Below are 13,105 nucleotides of genomic sequence, written 5' to 3' on the forward strand. Positions count from 1 at the left end.
GTTCAATTGCTGGCGATTTGGTCCATGGAAACATGGTTCACATTACAAAACTGGATGCTCTGATATTGTCACATTATTTCCCTTCTATATCATTTTCACAGCTATATTGAAAAGGTGCTCAAACAAGTAACTCATGTAGGGTAAGTCACAAGCCGTATCTTGTTTGCTGTATAGAGATGAATGCATTTTTAGGGGGTTTGGTGCTAATGTTGATAAGGAGGTTGAAAGTTAATAATTAAGACAAATGCTATCATGGTCTTCTTTTCTGCTGTGATGGTGTTTCATGAGTTACTCTGTTTAACTGTAACTCAGCACAGAAGAACACAGCAGCATTTCTGTAAGGAGCTACGTCCCTTCAAAAGTACAGACATAACCAGGAGTGATTCAATTTTCACAAAAAATATCCAAGTCTTTGACAAAAATGTATGGATGTTTTTAATGGTATAACTAACAGCCAAATCAACGCTGTATTGTCAGGTAAATATAATAAGACACAATGGGAATTTGAGATGAAATTATTATGTATAGAAACAAGCAAACATAAAAATGAGGAATTCTTGAAGCTTTATAGTGAAGGATGTTTTAAAGATTTCAAGTAATTCTTAATTTTTTTTTTTTTTGTAAATTGATTTCTAACAACATCTGTTTAATATCTAGTTTACTTAAATTATTTTATCATATCCAGTAATCTCTACATGGTTTTGAGTGATATAACAGTTCTCTTTGGAACACCAAATAAAAACTTACTAATTTAAGATGATAGCCAACTTCAAATGCAATGATGTAAATAAAGCATTTAGAACATACAGATTTCTAAGGCAAGCTGTCTTAGAAAAGTACTTGAACAAGAATCTCTAACACACTTCCTATAAGAATAAACACTTAGGACATAAGTAGAAAAAGTTCCAGAAGCGTACCCTTTTGTCCTGTGAGATTTCTCATTGTAAGAGAAAGGGAGTGCAAATGAAAGATTCACAGCTTTGAATAGAAAGTGAGGAGATAGACTAATTTTGATCTTAACTGATATCCTCAATATTCAGCACATCACCCTCCACATCATGCAAAATATGAGATACAAGCAAAACTTTGAATCTTTATGTATTTTGGAAATCATGATACAATGTCCTTACAGTTTTATTTCTTCATAGCATAGAAAGAAACCTTGTGTTCTCTTTGCCTCATTAGAATCTCATGTGAGGCTCTTGTCAGCTACAAGTTTGTTCAGTTTATCTCAAGAAAAAAGGAAGAAAAAAGCTAAAACTTTTCCTTAGATATGTCAATCAAAAGAATTGCACTGGCTGGAACATTAAGTTCAGAAGAATATAATTTATGTCAGATAATGCAGAATCTTTCCATGGCTCGTTTTATCCATCAGTAAAACAGAATGTATTTATGTAAAGGCCTGACCACACCCTGCAATTAGCCTGAAATTAAACTGCACTATATAAAGATGTTCAGTCAGTGATTCCAACATGTATTTCTCTTCCTGTGCTATTTTGCTAGCTGAGAAGTACTTTCATTTGGATCACAGTTTCACAAAAGATGAATTGTATTCAAATTTGAATTGGCCAGGGAGAACAGGGCCTGCCATTCAATCTTAAAGCATTTCTTCACTCGGCTATGTGAAGATTATTAAAATTCCCAAATTCCAGTGATTTATCTGATTCTTCTGCAGGCTGTGTTCATTTATATACAAATTTACTGCTTTCTTTCCAGTCATATGTTAAAGATATACCTTTCTTATTCACTTTCTTTCATCTACGTTTTTACTGTATTTGTAATGTGCTTGCTAGACTAAACAGCAAATTCTATCGGGTCTCCGATTCCGAGAAATACCTGTTGGGATCAGCTGCATCAGCTGAACATTTCCAAGTCCATGGGGCTCAACGGGATGCATCTCAAAGTACTGAGGGAGTTAGTAGACATTATAGCTGGGACCTTCTCAACAGTTTACCAAAGTCCACCAATCTATAACAAGGGCAAGAGAAGATTCAAGAAAGTACGGACCTGATTTTAACATCAGTCACTGGAAAAGTTATGAAGAAGATTGTCCAGGGGATATGCAAAGGCAGTTAAAGAACAGAGCAATCAAGCACAGTGTGCTGGGGTACCCTAGCCTGTAAATCATAAGACTTCATAAGGGAGGTTTAAAACTCATCTCCACTCTTTCCAGATTTTGAACAGTTTGAGGGAAAAAGCATAGCAGAACACAGGCATAAACAGTGCCTTCCTGAGGAGGACACAAAACAGAAAAAGGCAAAACTTTATATGGTTATATACAGAAATCTCTTTGTTTCATCTGTCAGAAAAGAAATGGCTATTGATGATTAGCTGGCAGCGCAGTTCCTGCCACAACAATACACCTTTGAGCTTCTTCTGTTAAGAATGTTCACTTCACTTATATTTAAAATTTCACCAGTTAAGCTGCGATCATATAACCATAGCTGGGTGCGAGGAAAATAGTTTGCAAAAAACGAGTAACATGACAAAACTACTAGAGACTGAATAAACAGCAAATGCTTCCTCAGTTCACGCTTCACCAGATTTGTGGTTTGATTTAACTCTGAAGCAGAGCTCTCTTGAACAGTAAGCATAGGAACTAATTTTTCTTTAGGTACACAACAACACATAAAGCTGCATTATGAAACAAGTTTATTAGTTGTAAATAAACAACGTGGCTGCCTAATAAAACTGGGAGATGCAAATCTGCCTTCTCATAGTTTGCTTTTCATTAGCTCATCACAAAAACTGCCAACATTTTAAAATGGGGAAATATTTTTAGGAGTCTCACTAAAATGTATACTTCCTTAAGAATAAAGGAATGTATAAACCATAGATTTTCAGCAAATCTTGTCCAAACGGATATACTGATCCTAAGCATATTTACAAACTCTGGAACAGATTTATAAAAAACCATAATATAAATGCAAATCTTACTAGTAAGTAGTAAAGAAAATTTTTGATTTAGACATTTTTTCATTGCACTACACAAGTACAACCACTACATTTATTTATAAATCAGAATTTTAGTACTCAGCCATTTGCATCAAAAATAAAATACGGCTCTTATGTTAACTCATAATTAGGTTTTTTAAATTCCAATCAGAATTTGCACAGAGTTCCTGTAGACCAGATTTAGTAATGAGTTCCATAAAGTTTATATAATTTGTTTCTCTTGTCTTCCTTCAAAGTTTAGAATAAATCACACTCCAGCCACAGTGCACCCTTAGTTATGTAGAAAATAGCAATTTGTTATTATTGGCCAAACTTAACCATGATGCTTCTACAAATCTTCTGCAATAAAATTAATAAAAAAAACACCAGGAATTACTTATTTTAATTTATGGCACGTATTTTTAAGCAAATAAAAGAATCAGCCTGCAATGGTGTACATAAAGAATGAATTTTCCTTTGACAAATTTCTACACTCTTTAGGTTTAATTTTCAAAGTCTATCAAAAATTAGGCTGCTGCTGAAATAACTGCCTCTACATTATTCACCACGTGCTTCTTGCCACCATCCTTATGCGGGCACTAAACCTTGTACGGCTCAGATTTGAGAGCCAAAACCAAAAGAAACACCCAAAGCAAAATCAACAACAAAACGAAATGATAACATTCCAGTCAGACATGAAACCATTAAAGTCAGCAGAACAGAACTGATGGATACTTTTGACCCAGTGTTACATTAGTTTCAAGTCTTTTGAAAAATCCAATTCCAATAGCAGGTGCTAAGATTTGAGAACAGCTCAGAATTTGATGGAATATGGGTGAGAGGAAGGGGTAGGAACAGAAAGGGAGTGGGTAGTAAATGTGATGTATCAAAGCCAGAGGGAGGCAAACACATCTTCACATTAAATAAAAAAATTCTAAAACACTTCGTAAAATGGGAAAAATTCAAATGAAAATTTAAATCCCAGTAGTTTTCTTCCACATTAAGACAAATAAATTATCTTAAAAACAAGATGTGTAACTAATAATTTTATCTAGGTTACAACCTTCTCTGAGCACTTACATATATTAGGTTTAAATTTAGTTTATATAATTCCTTATATTACATACTGAGTTTCTATTCAAAAACTCATTTGCCGAATCCTTTCCTCCTTGCCACAGAATAAAATCCAACAACCAAAGGTCACAGCATGCTGAGCATAAGTGCTGCAGACACAAGGGAGTGCTCTCCATATTTCAAGTAAAAATAAAGAAGATAAAAATAGAAATGTTCCCCTCATTTTATGTTGATTCAATTAATTATGCTATTTTATAATACCTGGAACTTTTGTAGCAGAGCACTGATTCCACTGAGCTTAATCAAGATTTCCAGATGCATAAATAAGAGAAGCATTACTCTTTTGTCTTCAAAGCATACCTCCATTTTCTTTTCAGCATGGGGGCTAAATTCCCTTTTCAAGCATAGCAGTGTCACCATGGCAAAGTACTGGCTGATTCCTGATGGGATGCAGAATACAGTTCATAACTCAATTTTCAAATAGATCTTATAGTCACAAAAGTGGAATAAACTACAGATTTTGTTTGGAAATATAATGAATCATGCTTGCAGCTGCTGCCTCTCATTTTGCACCTGAAAGTCTTAGAGTACATCTGCACTTACAGGCTTATACTTTGTGAATAGCTTAAAATCTGACAAATATTTTCCTTTATATGCACAACTCATGTAGACTATTGGCTCATATATTGATTGAAGACAGAGTGAACTCCACTAAAGTAATCTGGACTAGTACTATAATGGAAATTAGATCTGGGCTCATCTGTTTACATCATATCCACTTATCTGGCAGAGAGGACTAATCAGGGAAATCTGAAAAATTAACACAGCTTGGCATCTAGACAGATGCAACTATCTTATTTAAAATTCCATTCTTCAAAATGATTTAGCAAGAAAACAACTCACAGAGAAAAAAAATATTTTTGTGCAGTTTTCAGCTTTGTGTTCTAAAGCCACTTTTTCTAGAAGAAAAAGCAATAAAGCCCTTAGAATAGCAAAGTATTACAATTTGAGCTGAAGCCCAGGATTTTTTTTCTGTTTGTTGCCTTGCATCTTACAAAAAAATGTGATAAAATGTCTGTCAGTTTGTAAACTGTACAACTGTAAAGATGTTGGGATACAAAATTCTGCTTTTCTGGATTTTTACATATTTCTGAATATATATAAATATATCCCTATTACATTTAAAATATAACGATAAACCCACAAAAATATAAATAACCGGACTATTTTTTGATACAACTATTTGGATGTTGAAGTGTCCATGCCTATACATAGCTCAATTAAGCCAGCAGAAGGAATATTTTGCCAACTCAGTGCTTGTTCCATCTGTTGAAAAAAAGATAGCATCTGTACTTAGATTCAACATACTTTAAAATAAAGTTTTTTAACTGTATTTCTATCAACAGATGTCACTGCTGCCTATGAAAACCTATAAACTTTGGTTCTAAGGTGTGTTTATCCGTTCTAAAATAAATTTGTGTTCACTGTAAAGATGACTGCAGAAATATTACATGGAAAAGAGAACGGATACGTGTGTTACTTTTGTCTTCTAGAATATTGAAAAAACTTTCTGAATGAAAAGTGCATCTGTTATATTGCTTTGTTTTGATGGTTAGATTGCTAAAAATTATCCCCAGCCCTGTCCCAAGGAAATGTTGGCAGACAAGGTGATTAGTGCTATTGGCCTCCTAGATCTCATGCACATGGGATCCTTTCTCTGGACTCAAAATGGGAACAGAAAGGATTATATCTGAATCCATTTTACAATTCTAATTTACAGCTATAGTCTCCTATCCTTAGTTTAACATTAACTGGTCTAATCTCAGCTGCTTTAATGCCAGTCTGTCAGCAAATTGGCAGTATTTTTTATTATTATTGACCACACTCTTAATAAAAGCAGATCAATAAGCAAGATGTTCTTCCTGGAGTTTTGTAATACCTTTATTTTATATTCTTTCTTGATTTCGTGTATTTTTTTCCCTAAGTGTTTATTTGTTTTGTGTCTCAGCCTTTAGACTTCTACAAAATCGGTTTGCATTGTTCAATTGTCTTTTAAGAGACAAGGTTTTGTTCACATTAATTTTGCTATAATTCATTCAAGGAGAACTATTAGTAAAGACAATTCTATGCTTTTCAGTTATTTGATTTAAAGAGTTATATATCAACATTTTGGAGACAGAATAAAAGAAAAAGAACAAGAGCAAAGTGCATTTTCTTAGACTGAATTATGTTACAAAAACATCATCAAGATTTTTTTTTTACTAAGCACATCAAGATTTTCATACACAAGTAGAATTATGAAGCAATTCAGGTAATCTGCCAATGGAATCCGATTTCACATTTCAAATGGACTGCTCTGGTAAGCAGCCCTTGTTACAGGCTCCAATGCTGAAGAGCAGAATTTTGTATTCTGACTTAAGTTTGTGCTTTATTTTTACTATTAGTTTCCTGCTTCTATCCCCATACTCAGATCACAATGGGTGAGTTCTTAAGAGCTATCTTCCAGGACAGCTCTTTCTATCCACTGTGCAGACATTTTATTCCCCTGTTCAGATGGCCACAGTTCCAGGAAATGCTCAGCACAAAGAGGACAATTCCAGCAGAGCTCGGCTATCAGTTAGGTGCTAAGCTGGGTAATGACATTTAAAGACAAGATTTAAAACACTATAGGATAGGAATAAGCCTCCAGAGTAATTTGACATTTTAAAGTTACTTAACAGAAAACAAAGTTATGAAAAGTTCATTCTGAATACAGGACTGAGCTCATGAAGCAAATTAGCTTGTAAAGCTCCGATGTGTTGCAAGTTATGTCACAAAAAAATCAAAACAAGAGACAAAATGTCAGTAATAAGTAGATCAAAGGAAGTTACTGGTGTGAATTCAAAGCTAAAATGAACTAAAAAAAATAATTATAGCAGCTGTGTTTCCCCAAGTATTTCTGAAGGTTGCTTGTAAAGCCAAATAATTAATGAACAGAATTCAAGCAGCCAATTTTCATCTCTGTGAAAAAGCACTTAAGCAGATACTTAAGTTCCCTGACTTTACCTCATACTCGGCCATATGCAAATTGGATGATATTAAGTCTTACTAAATAAGGAAGTTATTACTACATTAGCATTAGATTAAACCTAATGTGTTAAGAGGGATTCTCTGGGAAAAGAATTCTGATTTGACATTTCTGTTAAATATGATCATAGCTTCCCTCAGAAGACAGAGTTTTATGCAAGATCATAACACAAGCTGTAATTAATTAAAATCTATTTATATGCTGTATGATACATAAGCATTGATATTCATTTTGGGTCAGGGAAGAGAGAAAAGTAATGAACAGTTTGCCACTACAACAGAAAAACTCATTCTAGAGTATCGAAATGACTAGGACTTATAGTAGTAGAAGGTTAGTGTTTTGTTTTGAGAAAAGCTTATATTTCCTGCGTAGACAATATTCACTACATGTATGCAAAACCTAAAGAATTAATCTTTGACAGCTTCAGTATTTGTGAACTAGTAGCAAACACCTATGATAGTATTGCTGCTAAAAATGAATTAATAAAATGATACTCTGATTAATTCAGTAACTAAATGCATGAAAAATAGGACAGTGGGAAACATAGGAGAAAATTCAGATAACCTCAGGCATGTTCCTACTAGACTAGCTTGCTTCAGATATTGTTGGATTTCAGTGGCTGAATACAAAATTGTATTGATATTCCTTACAAAACGCATGCATACGTCCAATTATTCATTATCTCTCATACCAAACTTTTGTTTCTGAAGTAAGAGCAATGAATGTAAAATATGTTTTCCTATCTCTCAGTACAAAGCTACTACCGGACAAAACAGAAAACTATCATTAGATAGCAATAAATGTGCAGTGACTTCTTTGTAAACTCACAATTATCAAGCAGCAGAAAAAAAATACAAATAAAAAATAAGAAAAAAATGACATCTGCCATTACCATCTATGCTTAGCCTGTCACTGATGCGGCACACAGTAACCAGCCAGAGATGCAATTGGATTACAAATCTCAGCATAAGCTAAAGATGGCACTGGAAATGAAAGCATTGCCATAGGCAATGTAACTTCTTTCCAAGTCAGCTAAGTCTCACTAACACAGACACTCACAAGACCTGTATACTTACTACAGAACTGTCCATCTGGTCACTCCTAGCAGTTGAAATTCCAACAGATATCAAACACAGGTGCTAAATATCAACTCCAGAAATTTAGCCTCAGTGTTGAACTATGTCCCAGTGTTTGTATACTGTGCTAGGCTGATTCTATGAATTTATGCTGAATTTACGTGAGGAGATGAAGTAGTTGCTCCATTATTTTGAGTACTCAAAATGTCGGCCCGTGGCATCTTTTTTTCCCTTACATAAACTGTGGATTAAGCAATGCTTCCTCTCATTCTTAGCTTTTTAATTTTTTTGTTTAGTCTGATTGCCACAATTTGGAGTAAAAATCCTTGAGAAATTTTAGAAAGAAAACCAGTTGTGAAATACTCTAATCATGGCATCTTTCCAAACATGACAAATAAATGGCATAAGGGGTAACTGAGTTAGTTCTGTCCGGTAATGCTTCCACCATTTTGAACAAGTCATTAGCGGGAAAGATGTGGAAAATGTTGTGTTGATGTTTTTAATCTGTGACTGAACCAACAAATTTGTGATGGCCAATGATGATGGTTTCATCATGCAATTACAACTCGTTTTTATTACTTAGTTATATCCACCAGAGTTCAAGTATAAAGTGCAAGAATCCTTGAGGCTATTTGCTTTTAAGACCAAAGAACTACTGGAAAATTCCAAACATATCTGTCCCTAACTAGACGAGAACACACAGGGAATATACTGTTTGGCCAAGCACAGTGCGACTGCCTGTCAGAACACCTCATGTCTTCCCCTGCAAAGTCTCCTCTTTCACATCTAATGCTGAGAAAATTCCCTTTTTTTTTTTTTTTTCTTTGAATGCTGTTGCTTGGTCACCACAGTTCATATAGCATCCCCAAAGTTACAGAGAAAGTTTATATCACCAGGCTTTCTCTCACTTCTTTTTTTTTTTCTTTTTTTTTTTCCCCCGCTGTTCGCAATAACTACAGAATAACAGAATAAAATACACATTGTCAGAAGGGAGTTTTCAGTAGGTTTGTATTTACCTTCTGCTTGAACTGGATTAGATGTTCTTTCATGCAAGAAGGATAAGGGTAAAATAAAAACTCTCACTCGTGTGCTTAAGAGAATATGTGCTAAATAAAACCATTTCTGTGAAATATTACTGTGCTCTTTTACTGCTTTTTCTTACAGAAAAATTCAGACAAGTTTGGTCTTGTGCAAATGCAGTAAGACTGTCACCACAGACAAGAGTTCTGCTCTGCACATCTCAGATGCCATTAAACCACAAAATGCCAGTAAGACGCTTCAGACCAGTGTATGAGAGGCTATTCAACAAAACAAGTAATTTAAGTTATGGAGAGACCATCTGGCAATTGGAGCATTATGCTGCACCTATGCTAACAAATTTTACTAATAAAATTTGCCTCTTACTATTATATCACCTTAAGGCAGATGGGATCTACTGAAATATCACAAATTGCTCCCAGCTGTGGGAGGACAAACAGAAAAATCAAGACATGAACCAAGTTATCCTGCAATTTCTCAGCTAAAAAAACAACGTGCAGATGGTTTTACGTGTGACAGAGAATCCAAGTGATATTGCAGACTATTTTGAATTCTTCCAAGCAAGGTCAACTGTTACATCTTAAAATTATCAATAGCAGATTTCCTCCAATATGGCTCTCCAGCTTGGTATCACTTCATACATCCCAAACTGCCCCTCTTGCATGTTGGTTTCATTCACGATCTCTCTCACTTACCCCAGTCTGCACTCCTGTTTGCTGGCTGGAGGCTCTGGAAATATGTTTTGCAAGTATGAAATCATAGCATAATTTATCACTAAAAAAGCAATACTAATGCTGGTTGGTTCATAACTCCTGCCTTCAGAGGAACAACGTTAAAGAGACTGATAGCTGATGTGAAAATCTATCAGACTCAATTAAAATAGGAATTTTAAGAATGACATCAAAAGGAACAAATCACTGTAGAAAGTTAACTGGATAAGTTATCTGTGGAAATTGGTACTCCAAAGCACCACAGTTTCATGAGGGAACAAAAACTTCCAGTTTGCACACTACACAGTCATGCAGGGGCAGGCTGCAATGTTCCCTGGTGTTGGTTTGGATATGCAACTCGAGTGTACTGAACTTCTGCTTTCTGAATATTTCAGGTTCATTCTGTATGCACCATGCCAGCGTTTTGATACATGTGTTGTAGCTCTGAAATAATATTCTGTCTCTTCTGTTTGGAAATCATGAACCACTCTGTCAAATTCTGTAGTTCTACATCAAGGAAATTTTTAAATGAAAAAGGAAGACATCAATTGAAATCCAGATGCACAATTGCCTTGAAGGAGAGGCCACTGGGATGCATAAGCACAATGCCACACAACTTTTTCAAACAGTAATCTGATAGCAAAAAAGGTGATTTGTAGTGGGAACAACACATGAACGTGAACGTACTTTACTGAAGCAGCTATGCCAGTAATAATCTGCTGGAATAAACATTTCTGGTAAAATTTTGCAATGTAGATGTGCTGTACATGGTCTGTGAATTGTTTCCACCTTGATATTACAAAGATTACATCCCTGCCAAAAATACAACAGATGCTTCAGTGAAATGCAAAGAAGTTTCAAGCTGGTTGACTACAATGACATTTTGTTTTGGTTTTAAATTCTGGCAAAAAACAGCATTATTATTTTTCTCCATATCATTTTTGTATTGATTCAAAATAGGCACTAACAGTCTTTGGAATTGTAAGGCTCTTCCCCCTTTCATATTACTTTGGATATCATCTTCTGTTCAGTAAACTTACTATTTCAATAATTTATGGCAATATTGCACAGAAGTTATATACATACACAGCTACTTGCAACTTTTTCAGTATAGAAGCATACAAAAAAAGAGCGCATTCACAGACACTACTGCATGGAAATGAGATGGAATTCCCAACCCAAATATTTAGCAGAGTAGCATGCATCAAACCACAAAATTGACTTACAGCAATAATGTAGACAAGAACTATTAAAGATAAAGAAATCACTGTATTCCAAATATGAATGGGTATTCTTTTCACTTAGATAATTAATGGCACTATATGAGTAAATGGGAATATATATCCCTCTCACGCTTTAAAAGAAAAAAGGAGTATGATCTGTTAGAGAATTCCTCATATCACAGATTCCATGCTGTACATGTTTTCGGCTGAACATGAGCTGACAACGTGCGCAGATGGTCAAGAGGGCCAACGGCATCCTGGCCTGCATTAGAAATTTTGTGGCCAGCGGGAGCAGGGAGGTGATCATCCCTCTGTACTCAGCACTGGTGAAGCTGCACCTTGAGTACTGTGTTCAGTTTTGGGCCCCTCACTACGAAAAAAAACCCAAGACTCTGGAACGTGTCCAGAGAAGGGCGATGAAACTGGTGAGAGGTCTGGAGCACAAGTCCTATGAGGAGCGGCAGAAGGAACTGGGATTGTTTAGTCTGGAGAAGAGGAGGCTCAGGGGAGACCTCATTGCAACCTTCCCTTCAGTAAGTTTGTGATGAGGAGGGGTTTGGCCTCTTCTCCCAGGCAACAAACAGGACCTGAGGAAATGGCCGCAAGTTGTACCAGAGAAGGTTTAGGTTAGACACAAGGAATAACTTTTTCTCTCAGAGAGTGGTCAGGCACTGGAATGGCTGCCCAGGGAGGTGGTGGTGTCACTGACCCTGGCAGTGTTCAAGAGGCATCTGGATGAGGAGCTATGAGATATGTTTTAGAGGCTTGTGGTACAATGGTAATGAGAGGACAGTTGGACTAGACTACCCTGCAGGTTGTTTCCAACCTTGCAATTCTATGATTTTCTTGGTTAAAATGTGGATTTCATTCACCAAACAAACAAACAAAAAAGTGTTTTCTATTCCATTTGCTTCAAGAAAAGAATTTGCCATATTTTTGGAAGTGCTTATTTAGAAAAATAAAACAAACACAAATGGAACTGCTACAGTGTACTACACATACACAAAAGGTATTTCCTCTACAAATGAAAATATTGCTCATTATTGCCATTTTGTGTAAAGTCTGTAAGTTAATTGCATTACATTAGTTAGTTCTACTTTACGCAGCTCTATAATCAAAGTGTAGAATAATTATGATCACTAATAATTTTCTCAAGAGTCATCTGTCAGCACCCATAACTCATTATACATATTACTCATACTTATTACATGTAACTCATTACCCATAAAACAATTATGCCACTTCTGGCATATCTTTCAATACTTTGGTGTTTGCCAAAGTAAAAATCAATAAAAGGTTATTGCTATTTCAAGTCTGTTATCAGGTAAGTGGCTCCAGTGGTACTCCCTGTTAGGGAACTGCCATTAAAGCTTTCAGAACTGCGTAATCTTGGAACATGATTAGACTACTCCAGTGAGCATATTTCATAACACCCAAGTATTTTCAGCCTTATCATTAATACCTACAGTTAAATATGTAGTGGAGTTAAATAGTTACTGCGGAACACTGATGTAGAGTGCTGAATAACACTGAAAAAATTTGTTGGAAGTTAGCACATATTTCTATAAGTATGTGTTTGACAACAACTCACTCCCGTCTCAACTGACTTCTCCTGGTCTATGTTCATTCTCTGCCATCCAGGCAAACATTCCTCCACTATAATACTCAACGTACGCATTATAAAACACTCTTCAGATTTCAAGATCTGTAAAATCCCACTTAACATGTCACTACAACATGCTACGACTGCAATTAAAGCCTTGGTTCTTCACCACAATGAAACGTTAGTAACTATTTTGCCAGAGCTGCTCATCTGCCTACATGCTATATTTCCATGTTGCTGATCTTTGAGAATTTTTGTGTTGCCAAAAGAAATGTTTCAACAGCAGCTGCTCTTCCAAAAGAAGTAGCTCCAAATAAACAAAGAAATCAGTTTGTTAGTCTAAATAGGTTTATAGGCAGTTTGAGTGCAAGTGAATGAAT

At 35.5% G+C, this 13,105-nt stretch overlaps 1 protein-coding gene across 2 annotated transcripts in view; it reads right to left on the reverse strand.

Moving 5' to 3' along the window:
• Nucleotides 1-13,105, reverse strand: part of NAALADL2 (N-acetylated alpha-linked acidic dipeptidase like 2) — a 290,390-nt gene that overhangs the window by 37,127 nt on the left and 240,158 nt on the right. The gene's annotated exons all lie outside the window — the stretch shown is intronic.

The sequence above is a fragment of the Meleagris gallopavo genome, chromosome 11 (assembly GCF_905368555.1).
Source record: "Meleagris gallopavo chromosome 11, MGAL_WU_HG_1.1, whole genome shotgun sequence".
Lineage (NCBI taxonomy): Eukaryota > Metazoa > Chordata > Aves > Galliformes > Phasianidae > Meleagris > Meleagris gallopavo.